The sequence below is a fragment of the Engystomops pustulosus genome, chromosome 6 (genome assembly GCF_040894005.1).
Source record: "Engystomops pustulosus chromosome 6, aEngPut4.maternal, whole genome shotgun sequence".
Taxonomy (NCBI): domain Eukaryota; kingdom Metazoa; phylum Chordata; class Amphibia; order Anura; family Leptodactylidae; genus Engystomops; species Engystomops pustulosus.
Window position 1 is genome coordinate 81,931,921 of NC_092416.1, and position 13,786 is coordinate 81,945,706.

The 13,786-nt window shown below is 45.9% G+C and overlaps 1 protein-coding gene across 1 annotated transcript in view; it reads left to right on the forward strand.

Moving 5' to 3' along the window:
• JAM3 (junctional adhesion molecule 3) overlaps nt 1-13,786 on the forward strand; it is a 397,725-nt gene that overhangs the window by 373,503 nt on the left and 10,436 nt on the right. The gene's annotated exons all lie outside the window — the stretch shown is intronic.

Below are 13,786 nucleotides of genomic sequence, written 5' to 3' on the forward strand. Positions count from 1 at the left end.
ATGATGAGGCTGATGATGGCGGCATCGCCACTGACCATCTGTGTTGACTCCTCAAAGTTACTCAGCACCTGACAGATATCAGACATCCACGTCCACTCCTCATTGTAGACTTGAGGAAGCTGACTGACCTGACTACCAGTTCTGGTGGAAGTTGACATCTGGCAGTCTACAATCGCTCTGCGCTGCTGGTAAACTCTGGATAACATGGATAATGTTGAATTCCACCTCGTGGGCACGTCGCACAACAGTCGGTGAGCGGGCAGTTGGAGGCGGAGCTGCACTGCCCTGAAAGTGGCAGCATCTGTGGTTGACTTTTTGAAATGCGCACAGATGCAGCACACCTTCGTGAGCAAATCAGACAGATTGGGATATGTCTTAAGGAACCGCTGAACTATGAGATTTAACACATAGGCCAGGCATGGCGAGTTGCAGAGCCGCCACCAGGTTACGGTCGTTGTCACACACAACCATGCCTGGCTTCAGGTTCAGCGGTGCCAGCTACAGATCAGTCTGCGCCGTGATGCCCTGTAATAGCTCTTGGGCGGTGTGCCTTTTATCGCCTAGGCTCAGCAGTTTGAGCATCGCTTAGCGACGGCACTGCTGCTGTGCCTAGAGCTACCGACTGATGTCGCCATGCCCATGGATGGTAATTCGGAGGAGGAGGAGGGGTGGAGGAGGAGGAGGCATAGTAGGCCTGAGAGACCCGGACCGAGCTAGGCCCCGCAATCCTCGGCAGTATATGAGCAGCCCCAGGGTCAGACTCGGTCCCAGCCTCCACCAAGTTAACCCAATGTGCCGTCAGCGATATATAGTGGCCCTGCTCGGCAGCACTCGTCCACTTGTCCGTGGTCAGGTGGACCTTGTCTGAAACGGCGTTGGTCAGGGCACGGGTGATTCTTGTCTGACACGTGCTGGTGCAGGGCTGGGACGGCACATCGGGAAAAGTAGTGGCGGCTGGGGACCGAATACCGAGGGGCGCTGCCACCATGAGGTTGCGAAAGGCCTCGGTCTCTACCAGCCTATAGGGCAGCATCTCCAGGCTGAGTAATTTGGAGAAGTGGACATTGAGGGCTTGGGCGTGTGGGTGGGTTGCACTGTATTTCCTCTTGCGCCCCAGCGTCTGGGGTATAGAGAGCTGGACGCTGCGCATGGAGACATTGGTGGACGCTGTGGAGTATCATGGAGGCGAAGGTGCGGTTTTCGCCCGGGAGGTGTTTGTGCCGGGGTCCTGGGCAGGGGGCTGACTAGCAGAGGCAGCAAATGACACAGGGGAAGGAGCAGTGGTGGACCCTGCCGGAGGTGAACGGCCTTGGTTCCATTGAGTGGGGTGTTTAGCATTCATATGCCTGCGCATACTGATGATGGTTAAGCTAGTAGTGGTGGAACCCCTATTGATCCTGGTGTAGCACAGGTTGCACACCAAAGTCCGTCGGTCATCTGGTGTTTCTTTAAAGAACCTCCAGACTTCAGAAAATCTAGCCCTCGCCATGGGAGCTTCACTACGTGAAACATTTGACGCTGATGCACCAGCTCTGGCCCTGCCTCTCCGTCTGAGCTCAGCAGCAACCGGACAAGTGGTTTGTGACTCTGGAAAGGGTCCAGAAAACAGTTCCTCAGAGTACTGCCAAATTTTCCTGGGAGGGGGCAGACTGGGGGGAAGGAGGTTGAGGTGGAGGAGCTGGAGGAGTACTCACTTGGGTAACATGGGTGGACTGCGTGGAAGACTGACTGGTGGACAAATTGCTAGAAGTATTGTCCGCAATCCACGACATCACCTGTTTGCACTGTTCTGGCATCAACAGTGCTCTACCACGAGTCCCAGTAACTTGAGACATGAAGCTAGGGAGTGTAGCTCTGCAGCGTTCCCCTGCTCCCTCATCAGCAGGTGATGTCTCACCGTGCCCAGGACCACGGCCTCTGACCCCTGCAGTAGTTGGACACCCACGCCCTCGTCCTCTACCCCTAGCCCTTGGGTTCAACATTTTCAAAATCAAAGTCTATTATATAGACAAAACAGAAATATAAACTGTAAAAAATTTTTGTGTTTTTTTTTAAATTTTTATATTTTTTTTGTTTTTTTATTTTTTTTATAGAACAAAACGTGCAGAAGAAATCACACAGGAACCGCAGAAGATGTTGATTGCTATGGCTAGTTTCTAACCTACACTGACAGCACACAACAGGATTTTGTGCTGTGCCTGTGACTTTCAGTTTTGAAAAAAAAAAAAATAAATAAAAATCGGCAGACTGTCCCTAATTCAATCAAACCCCTAATAAATTGTCCCACTTAGGTGTTTGAGATGGATATGTGTGTCAATAAGAGCTAAATAGAACGTTTGCAAGTCTCCATGCAAATTCGTCACAATATGGTACTAGCTGTACTACTAGTACCAGCAAGCCCAGCCACAAGCAAATAAAAAAAATAAAATATAACGCTATTTTAGCCCTAAGAAGGGCTGTTGGGTTCTTGTAGAATCACTCCTGCCTAACACTATTCTAATAGAACACCCTAATGCTTTCCCTGACCAGCAGCAGCTCTCTCGCTAACGGCATCTAGACAGAGAATGATCCGAGCAGCGCAGGCAGGGGCTAGTATATTCCAGGGTCACCTGATCAGGCCAGCCAACCACTGCTATCGATATGTAAGTGTACCACGTGATGCTGGGTGTACTGCTGAGTCTCCTGGCTAGTGATTGGCTCTGTTTCTGGCCGCCAAAAAACAAAATACCGCGAGATGACATTTTCTCGAGTGGGCGAAATACTTGTCCGAGCAACGAGCAGTTGCAAGTATGCTAATGCTCGAATGAGCAGCAAGCTTGGACGAGTATGTTCGCTCATCTCTACTGTTGATGAGATGAGGTTGGCCTTTCCTTCTAAGCCCAGTGGAAGGGCAGCCATGGTTCCCTAGAGGTTTCCTCCACAGGGGTTTTTTCCTCTCCTGAGCGCTTTGGGATGACTCTTTGTGAGTTGGAGGTTGCCCATATCTAAATTTTCTGCCTGGACATTAACATTTCTCAATGATACGTCATGGCTCTGGTTTAAAAAGGAAATATATAATTAAACAGAAAAATATGTGAAGTGAAAAACATATTAAAAAAAAAAGAAATATATACATATATTTATATGAAGGATATAGAATGGGAGTCAATATTAGGCTATAAAGTTTGGCATTTTCTTATCTGTCGCAGCTTTTATTTTGCGGTGGAGGAGTCAGGTGAAACGTGCAGGCAAGTTATTGTTACTAATTTATAGAAGAGTGGTGAACAGTGGTGAACAGGCTGAGCTTTGGAAGTGGCCAGCCTCAAGGCTCTGGTAATGGTAAAAGCAGCCAGGGGCGGGCACGTTGGTGAAGCACACAAGGGATGATCTTCACTAGGGTCATTGGTGCCCTTAAAGTGTATTGGCTCTGCTATAATGGCAGCCAGAGCGTGCTACCCCCTTTATTGCTGTCTGGGCAGGTGCTATATGTCAGACAGCTGTGGATTAGGGTATTTTGCAAATTCCACCCATTGCATGTCACCTGACTCCTCCTCTGTTTGTTTTATTCCATTAAAATAAAAATAAAGCTGTGGCCATTTTGACCCATCAAGTTATGTGGTTGTGTATTTTTCCAGACATTGTGCTCTCTCTTGTCTACGTTTTTCTTAATATAAAGAGAGGGTCCATCCCATATCCACACGTCATGATAGTGATTATACTTGTGACAGGGAGGCTTGTGACTTGTGAATCCTCCACTGTGCCCAGCTGTGATGTCAGGGGGGCTAGCTGGGGTCTCTCTTCTCTATAACTCCTGAGGCAGCCAGTGATGCACTGGTGTTGGATGATGGCCCGAAGGGCGCTCTCTGTATCTAGTGTCCCTGTCCTTATGGTATATGAGAGGGACCTGGATGTGCTGGAGGCACAATACTTGGTATACGCTGGTAAATAGGATGGCTGACACCTGAAAGGAGATGATGGTGGTGATGGTATTGTTAAGCTTGTCCTTCTCTTCAGCAGCTGTTTTATGTGCGTCCTCTGCTGCACTAATTCTTAGCTGCCGGTTGTGGATCTATTCAGACAATTAACTCTTGTGGTTACTCTATTTTTGTATCTGAAGTGGGGCTGAAGCCAGTAACTACTCACATAAATAAATGTGGGGTCTCAGGCAGTGCCCTCACACAATGGGACACATTTACTTACCCGGTCCAGTTGTGATCCCGCGGCGCGTTGTCCGACGCTGGCGCGGGTCTGCCAAGACTATGGTTGTGCGCCCAATATCCACCAGGAGTCGCTGCTGCGCCGAGGTCTGCCGGAGTTCATTTTCTTCGTCCCAGTGCATGTAAGTGCTGATCTTGCGACACAGTTAAATTCCGCGTTTTTTCCAAATCCGTTGGGTTGTCCGACGGCCACGCCCCCCGATTTCTGTCGCGTGGAAGCCAGCGCTGATGTGCCAAAATCCGATCTTGTGCAGCAAAATCCCAGGGCAATTCGGCACAAATCGGAAATCGTCGGGAAAACCGACGAAAGCGCGCAATTTGGACCCTAAGTAAATGAGCCCCAATAACTTCAGACCTCACTGACAGCTTCCCTGCCTCCTCATACGACCTCTCTTCAACTGCTCCTCACCTCACTCTGACTAACTCCAAACTCAACATAAGACTGCACTACCACTATATCTTACAGTTGGTTTTAGTGATGGGAAAAACTCCACCAAATTTCTGGACCAAACATCCAAAAGGATGTGGTACCCATCCATCCAGATCTCAATCAGCCTGTAGAAATAATAAACAGCCAGTAGGGGTAAACATTACATTCGTCACCACAATTGCATTACATATACATACACTAAATTGCATGAATTATAATAATTTAGTAATGCCCCGAACTTGCTGATGATACTTTGTTACTCTCTAAGCTCAGTGGCCACTTCCGTCTAAGAGCATCATGCTTGAAGCCTCGCGACAGCAATGCAAACAGCACAATGATGACTTCTTCTCCATGGAGGACACCCAAGGTACAGCTCTGCCTGAAACTCTGCAGATCTCTGTGCTTTAATAGAGTAGAATAAATCTGAAACAGATAAAATAGTTGGTAATGGCTGAACAAAATGGATGGTGTAAATTATATTCTGTGTCTCCTAGGTGTAGTTAACTTGTGTCGCACTGAGCTGTATACAACGTGTGTATAATAGATAGTCTCATAAAGAGTGGGGACATTATGTACTGCAATGTCCTTACCAGTGACACTTGCCTTCTGTTTATATGCCCTTTACCATCTACTTGGATCTACTTACTTCTTCCCCTACAGAAAATCACATAAAATAAGTTTTGTTCTGGTGTTAATGATTTTATAGTTTGTTCTTCCAGTTATTCTCTCATTCACTCATGCAAGTAACAGATGCGTGGTGACAACCTCTAATGACAAGAATTATAGTGCCCATTGGAGTTGACATCCAGCTTTCCAGGATTTCTTTCTGACAAAACTGCTAGACTGTGATGCATCCTATGCTTTGGTATAACTGATTTACAAGGTAGATTGGCCATGCATTGCAAAATATATTGCATTGTAGCAGTGGAGGTGTAAAGATACAATGGACCCTTACAATGGACACCCAAGGGTGTATGAAAATATGAGCACCCTACATCCCAGAATTTTAAAATTGTTTTGCTACAGTTTTTCTCCTCCCCATTTTCCAAAAAGATAGTGTGGTGAGGACGAGGAACAGATTACCTTAGATTACCTTCTGATAAGTCAGCAGATGTATGAAAACATCTGCAATGTGTTCTTCACTGAAGAACACATTGCAGATGTTTCCATACATCTGCTAACTTATCAGAAGACACGAGTGCCGAACGGTGAAGATTCTTCACACATATTGTTCTTCACATACTATTGTGAAGAACACCGTTCTGCACTCGTGTCTCCTGATAAGTTTGCAGATGTACGGAAACATCTGCAATGTGTTCTTCAGTGAAGAACACATTGCAGATATTTCCATACATCTGCTAACTTATCAGAAGACATTATTTCTCAATAAAATGACACATTGAAAAATGCTCAAGTCTCCCATTGACTTCAATGGGGCTCGTTATTCGAAACGAGCACTCGAGCATCGGCAAAAGTTTGTCTTGAATAACGAGGACTCGAGCATTTTAGTGCTCGCTCATCTCTAGAAGGGATGTTTTATATGTGGGGTAGTATGCGGTCACTTGTGTTGTGAGGGATATATATTATTTAGGAGCACAGTGTTGTTATCCAGGAGACTTTATACTGTAAGTGACTGTAGAGATGTGATGCACGGAGCTGAAGATATCTGGCGTGAATTCAGCATTGATACGTCATGGATTGAAGAACCCGGAATAAAGTACTACTGATGGAAGAGATTATCATCTATAAGGTACTAGATGCCACTAATGACTCTCAGAACCTGTAGTCAGTCACACAGTGTCAATGGGGATGTTAATTGTTAGTAACGGGCAATGGAACAGGAGTGGGGGGGGGGCAGCATTTTAATATTTGCCTCAGGCAGCAAATATGCTAGAATCACCCCTGCTTATTTACATATGCATATTCTACCATCCACATACACAGACACGCATCTTCCACTTATGGTTTACACATATATGTATACAGACATCATACACAAGGATATCACAGCTATATCAGCTGCAGCGGAAATTAAGAAGGAGAGAGGAACACAATTTAGGCCTGTATAGACAGGCCCTTATTTACATGACACAGGGGGATATTTATCAGGGCCTCTAGCCACATCAGTTGCGTTGAAGCCCTGAAATAATCACAAATGCTAGCTTATTGCTAGCACTTGCGATAATTTACCTCAATCCTCAACCTGCACGCCAGTGGGGCTTCGAGGGGCATGATGGGGGCGCGGCCGGCCCCCACGCTGTGTAGGACCCTGCCCAGTACATCAAGAGGTCGGAGACTCTTGATGTATCAGGCTGCAAAAGAGCAGCAACGGGCCTATCATAAATATCCCCCACAGTGTCTGTGAAGTGTGCTCTGAATCCTCCCCTCTCCAGCAGTACCCAACAGGCAGAAAGTAGAGGGAAGATGATAAGACCCTCAGATGCTTCTGCTACAGGTCCCTCACCCGGTCTTCGGATGGTAGCGCCACATACTGACACGCTATTATATCAATGCATTCACATACAGTAAAATAGTTTACAACCGAAACAAGTGGCGTTACAGCCAAGCCATAGGATTCCACCGGAAAACCAATTGCTCTTGTGGCTTTTTCAGCCAAGCTATGGCCATGGTAGAGCTTAGCTGGAAAGCCATGAGAGCACTATTTTAACAAATATGATTGCAATGTGTGGCAGAACATCGTTTCAGCAATCAAACACCGAATTCACTTTTGTTCATCTATTACAGAACATACTGGAATGGTGGACATGATAAAAGGGGTTTTATGTGATATTGATGACCTATACATAGGAAAGTAATTAATACCATGAATGACTGATCAGCCATAAAGTAGCTTTCTGGCACCCTATACTACATTGCATAGCTCATTACCATAATCAGCACTCCTGATGATCTTCTAGTTCTTCATAGTTCAGGCCTAAAAGACACAGCTCTGATAAAACAGTAGTATGCTTTTTCAGATTTTTTCTTATTTAATTTCATAGAAAGTATATTCAGCACATGAAGAGCATATTCACAGTGATTGAAACCTTCTGAACTTTTGTGCCACTGTCATCTTCTTGATTCAGCTTTCTGCAGTACTAGTTCCCTCTGATAGTGTAATCCTTGTTCCACAAAAGACCATATACACATAATTTCCAACTATATATTTGCATAGTGTATCTGGAAAATAAAAAATTGCTCTCTACATGCAGCATTAGTTCTCTAATTTCACAGTTGTTTGGGTACATTTTGTACGCCCCATTAACAAAAGCAGTATTTTAAAAGTCATCTTTGGGCCTTCAACTTCAGTAGTTTAGTGAAAAAATTGAATATTAAAACCAATGTTGTCCCCAGAACAACCCTCCCCCTAAAACATAAAGGTGTATAATATTCTTGCACGCAGTGTCCGTTTGTAGCATTGTTGTGATCCAAAAAGAAGTTAAAATACTAAGACTTTTTTTTGCCACCGCTCAAATACGGTACACATATTTCTACAGTATGGGTACAAAAATTGACATCACAAGAGCCATAGGTGTGTGATTCAATGTTATTTGTCATCATTTTTGACCCAGACAACAAATTTGGCAACATTGTTGGTGTAAGGATCAGTGGATCCTCTGGACCACCGCGGGAGGTGGTACTAGCTGACACCTGGCACTGGATTCTAAGTGGCACCTGGCGTTCACCAGAGCCTGCCGCAAAGCGGGATGAACTTGCTGCGGCAGGGTACCACCAGGACGTTCCACAGGTGCGACTAGCCCGTGGTGGCAGCCGAGGTCGAGGTACCTTGATGGAAGACAGTCTTGTGGTTTGGTCCAAGCACAGGGTCAGGGCAGGCGGCAGAGATACAGGGTCAAGTCCAATCCGGGGTCAGCAACGGGAGGTCCAGGCAGATGGGAATGGGAGCACAGGCACACAGGACACAGCAACACGGAGGAACTCTGGTAACACAGGAATATGGAGGGACTCTGGTAACACGGCAACACAGGACTCGGGTGCAGAAACACACAGGAACACGCAGGCTGTGAGGCACAAAGATCTGGCAGGGTTTGCAGGAAGAGGCATGGTTAAATAGATTACCTGAAAATGGGCAGTGCCAATAAGTGGTGCGCTTGCCCTTTAAATCTCCTGAAGGCAGCGCGCACGCCCTAGGAGTCGGGAATGCGCACGCACAGCCAAAGAGGACGAAGCAGGAAAAGGGACCTGTGAGTTGCGCCTGCTACGCGCTGTCAGTGAGAGCGGGGCACGGGTGACCCCGCGACCCGCGATATGGACCACCCGTGACAGTACCCCCCCCCTTCGGACTTCCCCTCTTCCTGGGCTGGAGGAATCTCTGCAGGAGGTCCTGGTCCAGGAAATTGTCCTCGGGCTCCCAAGATCTCTCATCCGGCCAGAACCCCTTCCATTCAACCAAGAAGAACCGCTTACCCCTCACCTTCTTCATCGCAAGGATCTCCTTTACCTCATAGATGTTGGAGGAGTCGGCCACAGGAACAGGAGGAGACACTTGTTGGGAGAAGTGGCTCAGGATGACAGGCTTGAGCAGGGAGACATGGAAGGAGTTCAGGATGCACATGGTGGGAGGAAGGCGCAGCTTGTAGGAGACCGGATTGATGCGACTCAGCACCTCGAAGGGACCCAGGAAACGAGGACTAAGCTTGTAGCCAGGGATCTTAAGCTGGACATACTTGGAAGACAGCCATACTTTGTCACCAGGAGCGAAGACAGGAGGAGACCTGTGTCTTTTATTGACCTGAAACTTGGTTCAGGCCAAAGCCTGTAATAAAGAAAGGCGAGTCTGCTCCCAGATGGTCTTCAGGTCCCGTACTAATTCCTCAACAGCAGGAACAACTGATGACACGGGCAGAGGAAGGGGATGCAGTTCATAATTGACAAAAAATGGAGTGGACCAATTGTCCTGGCGGCAGAAACTAAATTACGTAGATAGAAGCCCAGGGTCTGATTAACGCTTTTCACTTGCCTATTAGACTGGGGATGATAGGTGGAAGAGAAGTCCAATTTTGATTGAAGTTGGTTGCAGATAGAATGCCAGAATTTAGAGAAGGACAGAGCCCCTCAGTCAGAGACAATGTTCTGGGGAAATCCATGAAGTCGGAAAATGGGAAGGAAGAACTGGCTGGCAAGACGTGGATGGCAAACCTGGCAGATGAACAGAATGGGATATCTTCGAAAAATGGTCAGTCACCACCCAGATGACGGTATTGCCTGATGAAGGCGGCAGGTCCGTGATGAAGTCCATGGCCACATGAGTCCACGGACAGCTGGGTATCGGCAACGGCAGAAGAAGACCAGCAGGCTTGAGACGTGATGGCTTATTCCGGGCACAGGAAGCACAGGAATCCATAAAGTCCTGAACATCCTTGGCCAGATCTGGCCACCAGTAGAATTGGGAAATGAGGGTGACAGAGCGCTCCACTCCAGGATGCCCACCCCCACATGAGCAATGTCCTCAAGTCAGAATCTTCCTCCATAGAGCAAGTCATAGGTAGGTCTTGCCAGGAGGTAGTTGACAAAGATCCACAGGCACAGCCAGTACCAGTCGGTCAGGAGGGATGACATGCCGAGGAGCTGGTTCCTCCCCAATGACATCCATGTCACGAGAAAGGGCGTCAGCCTTGATGGAAATGAAGAAGGAAATCGAACCGGCGAAGAAGAGTGACCAGCGAGCTTGAAATGGATTGAGTCGCTGAGCAGTCTGGAGATAGAGGAGGTTCTTATGATCCATATAAATGCTGACCGGAAATCGAACTCCCTCCAGGAGGTACGCCACTCTTCTAAGGTGAGCTTAATCGTCCGCAGTTCCCGATCTCCTTTAGAATTATTCCTCTCTGCGGAGGAGAAAGTCTTGGAGAAAAATCCACAGGTAAAGGTTCGGCCTTTGGGACCCTTCAGCCTGAGCACCGCACCGGCCCCTACTGAGGAGGCATCCACTTCAAGATGGAAAGGCTTCTCTGTGTCGGGACGCACCAGAACTGGAGCTGAAGCAAACATAGACTAAGTTTGTGAAGGCCTCCTCGGCTGCCGAAGGCCAGAGTCAGGGGTTGGCACCCTTCTTGGTGAGCGCCACAGAGAGGAGAAGTGCGAGATGAACTGCCAGTAGTAATTCGCAAAGCCCAGAAACCGCTGTACAGCGCATAGTCCTACAGGACGGGGCCACTGAAGAACCGCAGACAGCTTGGCAGGATCCATCCAGAAACCTCTTTCGGAGATGATATAGCCGAGAAATGGAATACTCCGCTGTTGCAATTGGCACTTCTCAAGTTTGGCGTTAAGGCGATTGGCCTTTAACGACTGAGGACTTGCCATACGTGGACTTGGTGGGTCTCAAGGTCTGGAGAGAATACCAGGATATTGTCCAAATAGACCACAACACAGATATAAAGCAATTCTCTAAAGATATCATTAACGAATTCCTGGAAGACGGCTGGTGCGTTACAGAGTCCAAACGGCATCCCCAGGTACTCGAAGTGTCCATCACGGGTATTAAAAGCGGTCTTCCACTCATCTCCATATTTGTTTTTGTTCAGAACAATCCACTTAATTGATAAATGTTGAACATTTTTCTTTATTGAGAATACTCATGAATATTTAGTTTCCCAAAAACAAGTCTAAAAATAGAACAGTACAATAAAAAGCATAAAAGGGCATAATATAATACACAACAATACAAGTAGTACTTTTAAAGTACAAAGTGTGTACTGCATTTGTATCTCTATCGGGGTTGAAGAGTATGGACATAAACCCTCTTGAAAAAAGTATATCTTGTGTAATTTGTTTGTAAGTGTGTGTGTGGGGGGGGGCAGGATATTAGTTGATTTACCAATATACATTTATTATAAGTTCTCTGACATATTGTAAAGCCTCCTGCCTGCAATAAGGCAATTTTCAGATAAGCGCATAATTTTTTGCATATTTGTGCCTGTATTACAGCTGTACATACTACTCTGAAGTGTTACTGAAGTGTTAACTAATTAATTTTGTGTCTGTGACTTTAAGTTGCAAATACAATTGATTGGAATAGCAGGACAGCACTGCTTCTCACATATGCATCCCAACCATGTGCCCAGCCTCTCCTGGAGCCTCCCAGCGACTCAAGGTTAAATTTTCCTAAATGTTGCCAAACCGTTTTAAGTCATTGGGGGAGATTTATCACTGACCTTTTGGCGCAAAAAAATTGCATAGACGCACTGCTAGTGCAATGCTGTGCAAAGCTAGATTTACGTTTGCAATTTTTTAAAAAATAATACTTTGATGAACTACCACTCTTGAGTCCAACCACCTACTCTATGGAGTCCGAGAATTTAGCCCTTAAATCAGTTGTCAGTGAACACAAAAAGAGCAGGTTCTTAACTGACCACTGATCAGTGCAAAGAAACTGAAGTGTGAAAAAGCTCATTGAAAAGAATGATTCAGTAAGACATCTTCAGGGCAACCCCGAGGCCTGCCAAGTGCCCCGGGGCTGGCCGATGTCATATTAATTTTATGGGACATTGAACAACCAAAAAAAACTTATAAAAAATGGATGATTTTCAATTCCTCCTCCAACTAATGAGTTAATAAAGGCCAAAATAGGTTAATGGGGGTTAATGAGATGCTTATTGTTTGTTGTATTTTGTGTATTATTTTTTCTTCTGTGCTTACTATGTATTTCATTATCACCTTAGTAATTCTGCCATTAAAGAGATAATCCCACCAAGACAAGTTTCTTAAATATATTCAGGATAACAAAATAACACATTCTCTAATTCACTGTTATTAACAAAAATACATCATTTCACAGATATAAGTCCAACCTGTCTCTATCAGTCCTGGTGTAAACAATTTTGGTTGCCCCTGGATCTGACCCTGAATCTTCTGACTTTGGGTTGGCAGACATATTGTTCTCCTGTCTGACGCTGTAGTGAGCAGTGAGCTCTGCCTCTAGCCTCTTGCTCAGTACTAGCTCACACACACACACATAGACTTCCTGCCGGCAGCGTGAGGAGAGTAAAGTTACAGATAAGATTGAGAGACATATAGTAAAGCTGACAGTATGTAATGGCTGTGATAGCAGAGCTCAGATTGTCATGTGTAATATGCATCTCATGGATCTCATCATCTCTCATCTGCGGTGGCGTAACTTGACACTGATAGGTCCCAGTTCAAAGTCTGTGCCAGCCCCCCCCAGACTATAATATATGGTTCATAATACTAGTCTTCTCATATGGGAAAGTGATACCTTATGGGCCCCCAAAGTGTCTTGGGCCCGGTTGTGACCGCATCCTCTGCACCCCCTCAAGTTACGCCCCTGCTCATCTGTCTCAGCTCTCCATTTCTATGTGTCAGATACTAGTAAAATGTTCAGAAGGTAAATTAAATTGTATATAAACCTGCACCCTCATAATCTTAGCACATTGTCAGCACACAGAACTAGAGGAATCATTAAGTGTCTAGTTAGAGAGTACACGCCCACACTTAACCTTTATTGTATAAACATCACTAGGGGATTGAAATTTACTAATTTTCTTTCATAGGCAAACCCCTTTTAACCATTGATTATATACTATTTCCAGTTTCAAAGATGGCGCTGAGTTGTGCTGGTGCCAACCGCACAATTACCACCTATGTCACTTCTGGTGGGTGGTGTAGTTCCTAAGTGGGTGATGTCACTTACAGTTTTGGCTTTATTCGAATACTGAGGGACAAGTGAGCACTTGTGAAAACACTGGTTATTTTACATTAGGGGTGGGTTGCCAAAGGGTATTTAACTCCCAGCAGCTCTTCATGAGTATCTCCACGACGAAGCGAGGCGAAATGTTTTGGTTGGTGTCCGTATTGTGTCCTTTGTCCTCAGGGTAATGTACAATACTTGTTCTGAGGACTAGACCATCTATACAGGTTACTGTGATCGATTTATCATGTATATTTAGTTATTTCACCATTGGTGGGCTTTTCTGTGTATGTTGTCTTTTTAAACTAAACCTACCACTTGTAGTGGCAGGTTTCTGATGGAAATAACGGGCACCAGCGTACCTGCCTGCGCCGGCTATAAAGTTTAAAAAGTGTTTTAAACCACGATACCGCGGTTTAAAACACTAACGAAAATAAGCTCCGGCACCAGCTCACCCTGAGCTGGTGCCCGGTATTTCCATCAGAAACC